Here is a 12,518-nt window from a genome sequence, read left to right as displayed (position 1 = left end):
TCTATACCCTCTTCCCTGTACCTCTCTGTCTCTCGTTTCCCTCTTCCAACAGTTTGTCCCTGTTCCTCTCCCTTTCTCTTCACCGCGACGCCACTCCTCTCTCCCGCATACGAGCGCCCGCGTGTCCTCCCCCTTTGGACCACCAGCACTCGCACATTTTGCAATACACCCATATATAACCACCCATACAAGCAGACGCAGATACGGATACGCGAACGCGGCCACACGCATGTAAAAAGCGAGGGTGACAGAGAGTGCGGGTGGGATAGGGACGAGCGGATGGTGGGAACGAAGAGGAACAGCTCGACTCGACGATACGAGGAAGAGGAGGAATGAAGTTGGAGGGATGACGACAAAGTGGGAGGATGGTGGAAGAAAGGAGTATGGGAGATGAGGGAGAAGGAGGAGCAAGAGGAACGACGGATAGCGCTAATAACGCGCTCGTGGCGCAAAAAAAAAAAAAAAANNNGCGCAAAAAAAAAAAAAAAAGGAAGGAGTATAATTGCCAGCCCTCGTGGCAGGTATTTTTCAAATAGGACCCCGTCCGTTAATTGGAGGGCAAATTAAAGAGGCGCCGCGGAGGAAAAAAACATCATCCCTCTACCGCGTATCCCCTTGGCCCCCTCTTAGCGTGCCCCGACTACGTTGGTATCCAAGAGGCACCTCGTGATTCGTCAAACGATCTGTGCGCTCCATTTTTTCTACGGATCTCTCTCTCTCTCTCTCTCTCTCTCTCTCTCTCTCTCTCTCTCTCTCTCTCTCTCTCTCTCTCTCTCTCTCTCTCTCTCTGACCCCTTCCAACGACTCCTTACGCTTCTTTTTTTTCTCCCTATCGGACACGATATCGTCTCTCGACGATATCGAACGCGCGGACGTGAAAATCCGTGTCGCGAACACGGAATAGAAGGGAAAGAGATATGAACGAAATTCCAGCGGCAAAGAGGAAGGAAAATTTCGCGACAGCCCGCGATCACCCGGAAGAATCGTAACCGGAGTAAAACGCAACATAGTATGTTGCGTTTACATATGTGCGCGTGGTACATAGTATAACACTGTCGGTGTATCGATACGGAAATCTCCCTACGTTGCGCGTGCCGATCGAACTTCTCACGGATGTACAGTTATTTGTCAGGCATGCGCAGTATTTAATACCGACACGCAGTATCCGTTATCGAAACCCCGGGTTCGATGATACGCTAGATAAAATGAAACTAGTTCTGTCAATTTACCGTCCCATTATTTCGCGACAACGCACAATGAGTGTATCGGCAACCGACTGACCGTGCCGTCCGGACGATACTCGACGATTCTGATATATACGAGATCTCACAGTCCGGCAGAAAGTGAGAAAACTCTCTCTGTGGGATGCGTACCGCCGTTGATCGACCGCGTAAAATCGTTCTCGCGCAAGAAACGACGCAAAGGGTACTGCCGCCTTCGGACGTACCGGAATCGTAAAGTGAAAAGTTGATTTATGGAGGGGACGTGTATGGAGGTACCGGTGATTCTGGATGCGATACAATATCCCATCGTTTCCGCACTGACTGTCTTTCGTGGCCGGAGAAATGGAGCGAGCCGCGCGACAAGGGGTGGAAAACCGGACGCGACGATCGACGAATCGGCGCGACGGATACAACTTTTTATTCGCTCGATATATAAGGAGGCACCCTCGCGAGATTACGAAACTGCCCTAACAGCAATATGGGATAACACGGCGGGGCTGTGCCTCGTGCGTCCCCACTGCCATTGCCATCCCTGAGATACGCGCTGTCGCTACGGACACACGGGGCTACCGTCTGGTTTAATAAAAATGTCAAATATAAAGTAGCCAGCGGGGACGGACGTTTAGGAAATAAATAAATGTAAAAGAAACGGTTGAAGGAAGAAGGAAGGAACGGTTTTGTAGCACGGGGCCGTGCGGGTAGGGTGGGAAAGTATTATTCCATAGAACGAAACGAATTTGTCCGTTGTATAATAAGCGAGAGAATGGGCGTCGTATAATATGCCAAGGGTTGGAAATGGACTATAGCGTGGCTTGAAATGTACGTTTCATCTATGAAATTAATTTAAAAACCGAAGTAAAATCCAGTGATTTTGTTGCAGGATCACAGGATCACCTGGTGGTATCTCTCTCTCTCTCTCTCGTTTCGTATTATGTGTCCTGAAATACTGATGCGTAATTGAGAATAGCGCGCGCGCGCCGAGGAAACCTGTTTAATTGCGTTTAACATTGAATTAATTAAACGAGTAATTTCACGCGTATCTCTTATCCGGTTCCGCGAAACCAGTCGATCAAATGTAAATATACAACTTGTACGTTCTATCGAATCTTTCGAAAGAGATTGCAAAATATAATCAGGAGGACGTATAAGAGAATATGATATAACGAAAGGAATGGAAAAGAAAGAGAAAAGATATAGAGGCAGACCAATGTGAAAAAAGATAGGAAGTAAAGGTTGTGCGTATAAGAGGTAGGCGAAATCAGAACGCACCCTCATCCTCGTCGAGTCACGTTCCGCATCTTGCCGCGTGTCCTTCGAGCCGTGGATCGAGCCGTGGGTAGTGAAACGAGCGAGTACGGTGCGTCGCGACGTCGTGGCGAGGGTATACGAAACCACGTTGAACAGGGTTGGGAGTAGAACGCAGGATAGGGCAAAGTACAGGGCACGAGGCGGTGCATAACACGAGGCGGCAGGCACGACTGCAATTTCGGGGTTTAATAATGATCCCAGCCGACGGCTCAAGGCTGTATCCCGTGTCATTATACTGTGAAGTGGAGAGGCTGCTAATTAGTCATTAGCGTAGGAAAAAGACACCTTCAACAGGCTTGGTAGGTACAGGACGGGCAGCAACCCCATCCGACGGACGGTGGTGCATAGGTACGGCAAACTTGAGCAAACAGGGTGTAGCTTCTAGCCTACGTCTAATTGGACCCTAGCGACGTAAGTTCTACTAATTGAGACCAGGCCTGTAACTATCAGCCGCGCGACAAGGGCCTTCGTAAATTCGCCGAGGATCGACGGTGAATACGTGTGTCTATGTGTCGAGCATATACACACGCACACACGCGCGCACACACACAGAAGCGCGCATATACTTATACCTATTCGTTCCAACACGCAAACGTGCCAGATCCCGAGACGCACACGTTTGTTGTTTCGTCTGGTCTTGGAACGTTGAACTTTCACGCGGGAAAAAATCTGTATCGCGCATTTCTTGAATCTGTGAAAAGGAGGAAACACGGCGAAGAAGCGTGATAAGGAGGACGAGGTGAGAAAAGATATTTAATTGAGAAACCTAACGTACATATTTGACTGGCAGGTAGATGGGATTACACAGAGGGAGCCGAAATTTTTCTTAAGATAAGTATTTCATAAACGTCCGCCCGGCCGTGTACCACTAATTTGCATCGTGTATCTATGCATATATTTCATGGTCTAGGAGTTATTAGTCTCGCTCCAGTAAGCGCGATACAGTTTGCAACCTATGACTAATTGGAAGTCGGTAACGTAGCTGCAAGTTTCGCTAATTGAGACGACCAGTTTAGTAACTACTAGAGAGCGCACGAAGGGCGTTCTCAGGGAAAGGAAATTTCTCAAGGAGAATTCGAATCAACCGGCGAGCCTTAATTTCGCCCCGGCTACACCACCCTCTTCCCCTTACGTTCCCCTTTACTAGTCCCAACCAGTACCACCGCCCCGACACACCGCTACTTTCGTTTGCCATCGTGCGCGAGATTAACGTTTAATTAAGCATTGGCGCTTAACTACAGGGCCCGGCGTTGATTTCACGAGTCATAGTTTCCGGTGATATAAAACGAAATCGCCGGTTGATACGCCACTTTCCAACTGACTCGTCCAATTAACCAGCGTGCTGGGATGACGCGTTTAATCATCGCAATTATGGACGCGCCATCTCGAAATTCCACTCGGCTCCGTTTTTCCGGGAAATTCGCGCGAAGACAAGATCGTTTGCCGCGTGATCCGACCGCCACGAATCGGTCCTTGATCTTTTAACGACGTTTCCCCGAGGGCTAGGAGGAAAAGAGAGAGAGAGTGAGAGAGAGAGAGAGTGCGGCGGAAATAACGCGGACGTGGCGAACGAAAAGGGAACGAGGAGAGAAGTAGGATAACAAACGCAATCGCGTTCGGTGCTCGACCAGCCGAGCTTTCTAAGAAAGGCCCTCGAAATTCGAACGACACGATAACGACGACCCCGCCTCGTCCTCGCGGTCGAATCCTCCAGCTATATCAGAAGACATATACATTTCACAGCGGTCGCATAACGAATCCACCAGGGAGAAGAGAGCAGGTAGCCAAAGGATGAAGTTAAGAAGGAGACAGAGGGAGGAAGTAGAGGACGAAGCTGCGAGAGGTGAATGGAGTGGAAGAGAGAGAACGTGCCTGATGGAACAGTGGCTGAGGAAGATGGAGGTTTGACGATGCAAGGGAGGAGAGGCAGGAAGGTAGGTAGAGCCAAATTTTAATTTCACCCCTAACAAGGGATGGTACGGAATAGGGTGCTCCTCGGCCCCTTCAGGACCATGCTATTCCATCCTTCAGAATCATTATATCGCCAATTAGAAGATAGCGGAGCTCGCCGACGCCTAACAAGCTTCCTGGGGAGACAGATCTACTCCCGATCTTACCGTTATACGCGCTGGCAACCGTACCGCTGGTGCTGTCTTCGTAGCGAGAGCTCGTTATAAAATATTCTTCTAGCTGTTCTCTGTCTTTCTCTCGTTTACACTCCGCCACGAGATTCCTACTCGCTCCGTTTTTCCTCGCTTTATGTCGTATCACCGCGTCCAGATATTTTCGAAGCTTCGCGCTAATTAGCTGGTAACTACGCTAACGATTATTGCCGCGGTCTTAACCACGGAATTTCGTCTCCTGTTTCATCCTCAACGTTTCGCTATTCGATCAGTCTCTATTGTATTAAACAAAAATCCCAAACGACGATAAAACTGGAATCAGACGAAAGAGAGGGGAAAGAGTCGTGTAAAAGGACGAGACGAGACCGGGATAATAGCATAATCCGTGCGTCGACTTTGAATTCCTCGAACGTTACTTCTCCCACCGAGTTTATTTCCCACGTTTCCCGTTTGCTCGCTGAAAATGTACAACGCGCATCAATACGAAACGTTTCCCGTCTGACGCGGCTCCCATTAAACCGTCCTCGAAGAAACAAGGTTCGCGCAATACCACCGCTAGCCCTCGCGACGACGTGTCGAAGAAACGACAGGCTTGAGGTTGGCTGGAAAAGCGAAACAGAATTGTTCGATGGTATACGAAGAATATAGGGATAGAGATGGTAGGCGTATGCACGCGGTCGTCGTCGTGGATAGGGGGGGAAAATGGAATTCAATTTAAACTTATTTTTGTCCCTGCCAGATCCGAAATGATAAATTTAAATCGAGGAATAAAATATAAAATTGCTTCTGCCAACCGATCATCGATGGCCCTGGGCGCTAACCATTCTTTATTCTACGTAGATATTTACCCCGCAGCCCGGAACGATCTTTTTAAGCTCGAGAGAATCTTGTACGAAAAATTCTCATTGCCACGAAAAGAATAAAAATGCCGAAATACCGCTCCTCATACTCTCGAACAATTACAATGATCGTTTTCGAACAGGTGTGTACTGTTATTATTGTTATTATTATTATTATTAGATGTGAGCTCGATAACCCTCCGGGTGGATTACATACCAGTACAATGTTTATTTTTGCTACGTTTATATTTGCGCTACAAAATAACCGTTCCAAATATTCCGTTCGCGTGGGTGGAATAGCCGACCAGACGATACAGAGACGCGTGTTTCGAATTTCGCGATCGCCATTATCGCGCCACGCGGCCAAGATACCCGCACATATTTATTAATAAGGTTTCTCTATTGTCGACCGAAGGAACATTCATTTAGCGCGATGGGGCACGGTCGCGCGCGCACTCACGTTCCCGCCAGTAATTAATAGTCGATGCCGCGATAAAACGCAAAATTAATTACGTCGTACGGTGAAGAATAGCGCAGCGCCACCCGCCAAGGTTTACAGCGATCGCGTCTGCGTAATCTCTGCGATCGTCGAGCCAATATCACCGTTCAAATTCCTCCCGTTGACAGCCACGATGTTTATCTTTTCGTTAAACAATTACCAGTGATTTATTGGAAACGTGAAATTTCTCTCGAATTTCGATCCGGTACAAACGACGGGAAGATGAAACCGTTGAGATCGGATTAGACGATCGCCGAAAAGATTCCGGGATAGCGAGCGAACGATCGAAATCACCGGGACGACAAGAGAATCCGATAGGTCGGTGTCGATCGAAACAGCTACCACTCGAAATCCGCCCCTTTTCTATTTCGTCGGCCCCCGCTAATCGTAACGACGAGAATGTTACGGAGGAAAGTTCGCGTACGCGTTTCGAAGTGCTCCGGAGTCGAGGTAAAATCGACGCGGCGAACGCGATACACTTTTCTCGGTAGGCAATATTCATAAATCACTCTACAGCCCACCCCGGGCATTCTCCTACCCCTCTTATATACGCTTAGAATAAGCACCCCTTTTCCTGATAGAGGGATGCAGCGCCGGGGTCAACTCCCTTCTCCGTCCATCCTCTTCCAGCCAAAGAAAGGCCGAGCAACCAAAGAGAGATAGAAGCGACGACTCTTTCTGGCGGAAAAAGGAAACTCCGTGGATAGAAAGAGAGAAGAAAGGCTACGGCACTGTGTAGCCGAAGACGGCGTTACTTGGTGCTACAGGACTCGCTGAGAGTGGGTGGTCTCAGATTCTATTAAGATCTCAGTAAGTCTTGTTACACGGAGAGGCCACGCCGCAAATCTCGCAATAAAACAGCCACCGGTATAACACCGATTCGAGGGACCGTCTCGAACGAGTAGAGGCTGGATCTCTCGTTGGTTCCTTTGCTGAGTGCCTAGTGTGGCGTCGACGGTGCCGACGCTGTCTGCAACGTCGCCGTCTTCTCGAATACCCGTTGCCAAACACCCGCACCAGGGGGTCCATTCTCCGCGTGGATGCGGCACGTACACGAGAATCGGAAACGGAAGTTTCGGTTAATCCGGGCAGAAAGCTGCGGCTAACGGTTATCCCATCCCTTCCTCCCGAACCGCTTTAAATCGCTCGCTCTTTGATCTAAATAACTCACGGGCCAACTTTTGTTCGATCTTTTGGAAATCTACCACGCGACATAGGGCACCCATCTCTCGTATGCAAATGTGTAAGGTGATTGTAGAAGTTGGATAAGTTTAATCTTATTAAACGGCGGATGAAAGAACGTTTAAAGATAAGCGATATGGAGAAACAATAATTTTGGAAATCGAAATTATAATATTATACAAAATCGATGAATAGATGTAATAGGTATCCTAGAAATTGTTGTTACGATTTAATAAAATATGTCTAATACAGATGTTATCAACGCTCGTACATGCAAGTGGGAATTTTAAACTTTGTTTTGTCTACCACTGTATAATACTCTTCGATCTCGGTGTCCCGACGTTCCTTTACCTTGATATGGGACCCGGTGAACGTGAGACAGAAATTATACATAGATGCGTTTTTTACGATAACCGAAGAACGAGACGTTCTTGGGATATCTGAATTTTAAAGCGACAGATCAATTTGATAATCTCTGCAGAAGAATCGAAGTCAGACTCGAGATAAGACGCAAGGAATAACACTCATTTTCGTTGGATCAGGAGCAAAATCCACGTCACGTGATTGATTCGACGTAACAAAACAACGGATTAAGAAAGAACGATTCGTGTCCACGGGTTGACGAAACACGAAGAGAATTTCAAGTAAGCCATCGAACCGATTTCTCGTGTACAAAAGGAGCAAACCGTTCGACTTGTATTCCATATTCCGCGCTCCATCCTCGATAAAAGACTTTACTATCCGCCGCAAGAATAATCCTGGACAAATAACGCGGAACTGTATAAGCGAGACAATAGAAGCTTAAAAGGTAAATATGAAGATCGATGACGCGAGCGCAGGAAGCAGCGGCGAGGCAAGAATCGTGCGCTGAAGAGGATCGAACGCGAGCCAGGCGGAAGGGGAGGGTCGGCCTCCGGGCAAGGGTCCGAAATCAATCAAAACATTAATTGAAAGAGCCGAGAAGACAACGGCGCCCGTTCGGCTAAGGCGGTAGCTACGGATAGTCTTGATAATCGAAAGATATCCTGGCCAATAGACGGCACCGCCCGACCAACGACTACCAGAAAGCGAGAGAGAGAGAGAGAGAGAGAGTACGAAGAATCGAGAGTGAGGGTGGATAGAAAGAAACAAGGACGGACAAACACAGAGATAGGTAGAGCAAGTACCAGAGAGTCGAGCAAGAGGATGGAACTTTCTTCCTTGTTCGTTTGTGTTCGAGATCAGTCGAGGAAAGAATCGGGGAAGGGGGAAGAAAATTCGCGGCACGAAGACAGACGGTAGAGCCGCGCGACGACCGATAGCGAACAGCCGTGTCGAGGCGATGCGGGAGTGAAACGTTTAACAATGGGAACAAAGTCTTTTTAACCCGTTGACACGAAACAAACCGTCGTTGTTTGCGGTTTAGGATACAGATGCTCGTCTATGCCGCGAATCGGAACGACGTCAAGCGTTACAGAGACTTAGATTTTATACGCGTCGCGCGATGACGATCGCGTACGATCGGATGGTAAACCCTGAGAGAAAACCCAAGGCAGAAGCAGAAAAATTGTTTATCGGCCTGGTAAACTCGATCATTCTGGTTAGTTGATTCGATTCGTTCGTAATGTACCGCAACCGCTGCTAATAGTACACGGACAGTTAATGAACGCGATCTCTATTCAATTGTGGACTGGCGTTATTAGTAGAAGCGAGCGTAGCCGCTTTATTAATTAATGAATCGATTTTAGTCGGTGGCCGGTTAATTATTCAACGTCGGTCGGCATCGGTGCAACTGCAAATGGTTCTTTAATGATCAGGGGAACACAGCGATATTGCGCGTTGCCACCGACCGCTCTCTTCCTTCTATTCCGCACCGTTGTATCCCATTCTACCTCCGTTTTGTTACCGTTCTGTCCGTGTGGATCGGATCCATCGCGCGTTACGTCCTGGCTTTACGTTCGATCGAACTTTGAGGACGCGAATCGTCACCGGAAATCATCACCGTTCATCGCAACGATCTCTCGAGTATCGATCAACGTTGTCGAAATTCGCGTAATCCACCGATTACTTTATCGGATTTCAAACGGCCGGTTGGAGAACAGAACGAATTAAAGTTTCAGTTAATTATATTCGCGTTCGCGTGCGGCAACAGACCGCCCCCACTCTACCCGTAGCGAACGTGAGGTGGCAGGCGGAAAATTCGACCGGTCGCGGAGGCGGTTCGCCTCCCTAGAAGATTCTTGAGAAACGATGAAGCAAGAAATCATGCGGATTGCGGAGAGATACTCGAGCCTTGTCTAAAAAATCTTGTAAATGGAATATCGGGGGCCGACGCCCAGAAGGACGCGGCACTGCCACCTGGCGGAGTGCCCAAGGACCCACGGGAAGCTTCAATCGCCGTAAAAGCAACGCCTCTGGATAGGAATGGGGAGCGAGGGAAAAGGGTGTGGGGTTAGAAGTTAACTTAGAAGTTCGCGGTGAATCGCGTGGGTGGAACGAGGACGGTGAGAGCGGACGTTCCCTCGGAACTAGTAAGAGAGAGACAGCGATGTTTGAACGATAAAGAGAGAGGGAGAGGAAACGAGAGACGATAGAAGAGGAAAGGATAGCGTACGATGGTCAGTCCCGGAGATACACGTTCGACCGGTGCACCCGACTTAAGAGGATTACATTTGATATTTCGATCGGGCAAAGTGGCTTTTTATTGGACATTCGCCTCGGAATTATCGCTGACGCGTGTCGAAAGACATTACGCGTGGCCGGCATTATTAAATTATATCGCAACTGACGGTCCCCTATAATTTCCTTGGTATCGCCGACAAATATCTCCTGCGAAAACGCATCACGTTGTCACGAAACGATCGGAGGAGATCGCCCTTGAAGATGTTCGGTTGCTTTTACAAAAACAACATTCCATCGTGTTCAACACGTAACGAGCGGGGGAGGGAGCGGGGGGAAGGAAAAAGAACAGGAATAGGAGAGGAAAAAAGAAAAGAATCGAAAGAGCGTTAATTGCCGCATTATCGTGGTTCGGTGCGTAAGCACCGGTACAGAAACGCTTCAGATTCAATGCGAGCGGTGTACAAAAGGAACGAAAACACGAAGCAAGAGACAATTGCTGTGAATCGTGCCGCGTCTCTAGGCTGCAACGATGAAACGTTGTTACGTACAATCGCGCCGTGGCTGCTGTTGGTGCTACAGCAGCAACAACATCGATGCGGCGCGACACGAGGCGTGGCGTCACGGTCATACTTCTGCTTTTAGCCGGAGCTAATTAGCTGCACCAATTTGTCGGTGTAAAATAAACGTTTGCCTCGCACGACCGTCTCCCTCGCTCCAGTTTTCTCAATTTATTTGTGAGTTGTGTGGGGACCGGGGCAACGTCTTCGAACGTATACGTACACACAGACGATTGGAGCCTGACTGTGCATCACCCAAATGCCTCCTTTACCTCCGCCTCCGCCTCACAACCTCTGACAGCCCCTTGGCCTCCCTTCTCCTCCCTCGTTCGTCTACCGCGGACTTCAAACGAAATAATTAAGTCACTCCGTTCGGGAGGGCGACTAACGAGACCGCCGCCGCTACTAAAACTGGCGCCAATTATTGAAATTCAAACGACCGGATACCCTCGCGTCTCTGCCCGGTCGGGACGGCCAACGGACAGCCCCTTAGATATCCGGTGGCAATGGATCGTGGCCGAGCGTTCTGGAAGAGGGACAAAGACCAACGGAAGATATAGAGTGGAAATAGATAGATAAGAGATTCGATTACGTAACTTCCAGCATGGATCATTGGGTAAGCGTATATTAAGTATAAGATAAAAGAAAACGCGTTAATTTTACTTGTGAAAGTAATTACATCGCGGGATTTTAATTTCAAGATCAATCGTACACGATCGAGCTTAAGTCGCGAATAGTATTCTCATGAATGAAATTTTTTGTCTACAGCCGGGATGTGCGAGAAGGATAAACATCGGTTGCGAGACGTATCGAAGTCAATTAAACCGAACGACCGGTGTCCCATTCGTAATAACAGGGGTATTGTGTTATGAACGCGTCGGAACGTCGCGACTCGCACGGTAATTCCGGTCGTTGGTTGAAAAAAGTCTCCCGTTGCCGCGAGTCAACTGTAATCGAGCGCCACCTTACGCTGAGAAAGTAAGCGTAGCAATGTGTCAGCATTTGACGGGATGCAGATTAAGCTCGCTTCTAAGGAATCGGTATTGCTAACGGCAACCATACGAACGCATTACGTTCGATGCTACCGGCGACAAGGACTAGTGCTCTAGAACCAAGACAGCGTCGATGACTAAACATCATGGTGAAGCACACGCATCAGGGCAAAAAAAATATCGGGAGCGATAATAGCCAACTATTCACCGGTCTAACGCGCAATATCGTGGCAGCGTGTAATTTTCATCTTTCATTTGTCTCTCAACCGTTTTTTTCATTTCCCACCATTCGCATGCAAAGCGGATTACGCGGAATTTTATAACAATTTTCGAACGACGCGGATTGAGCGGGAACAAGCGCGAGCGCGCGCACGTTAATCGCACCACTATGGAAAGGGCAAATGCGGTTTTCACCGGAAGCCCCTGTTAAATTGAACGTGTGATCGCGGCCGGACTGGACTGGCCGAGTGGAACTAGTGAAATTTGAATTACACACCGCATTTCCAATTCCTCTCTGGCGTTTCGTTTTTATCACTCCAATTAGCGATTACATTAAAAACAAAAAGCCACGAGAGAGAGAGAAGAAATACTAGTGCATCAAGTGTCACTAGAAATTAACATCGTACAACGTATGACAATAATTTATTAAAATATTCGGAGACTTACCTAACAGAGTTCGAATCTCGAGCCAGTTTCCACGAGTACCTTGTGCCGAGCACGGTTCTCCAGATTCCCTCCGTCACGTGACACTACACCAGCTGCACAGAACAACGTTCACTATTTATCATTCGCCTCTCCATGAAACATCGAAACATTTGTTTCAAGGTATGGAATTCGCTCGATCTTCGAAGATGTTTTCGATCGTGATCGCGATTCTGTTTACTCTACCGCGGAACGAGACATCCCGCGTCCTTTAAACACGATAAACGCAGGATCTAGAAGCGGACGACAAGAGTCACGAAACCGCCCGCTCGGCGGTCAGTTGTAAACTACCGAGCACCGCGTGCGACCGCGGCACGCCACCGAAAGTGATAAATCCCCNNTCTACCGCCGCTCGCCCCTCCAGCCGCCCCACTCTCGTGCTTCTACCCCCACCCGTGTATTAAATTTCCACCCCTACGCCGCTGTTGCCACCTTCCCCGCCACTGACTATCTCCCCACTCCGCATCAGTCGGACTCGACCGTCATCGCACC

At 48.5% G+C, this 12,518-nt stretch overlaps 1 protein-coding gene across 1 annotated transcript in view; it reads right to left on the bottom strand.

Annotated features, from left to right (window-relative positions):
- Positions 1 to 12,329, bottom strand: part of LOC100748863 (LIM domain only protein 3-like) — a 25,561-nt gene extending 13,232 nt beyond the window's left edge. Inside the window, exon 1 of the mRNA XM_003494705.4 lies at positions 11,991 to 12,329. The gene's annotated coding sequence lies outside the window, so the exon portion shown is untranslated. The remainder of the gene's footprint in view (positions 1 to 11,990) is intronic.
- Between the last annotated feature and the right edge of the window lie 189 nt (positions 12,330 to 12,518).

This window comes from Bombus impatiens, unplaced genomic scaffold (genome assembly GCF_000188095.3).
Source record: "Bombus impatiens unplaced genomic scaffold, BIMP_2.2 scf_3474, whole genome shotgun sequence".
NCBI classification, from domain to species: domain Eukaryota; kingdom Metazoa; phylum Arthropoda; class Insecta; order Hymenoptera; family Apidae; genus Bombus; species Bombus impatiens.
This window is presented reverse-complemented; position numbering and strand designations above follow the sequence as displayed.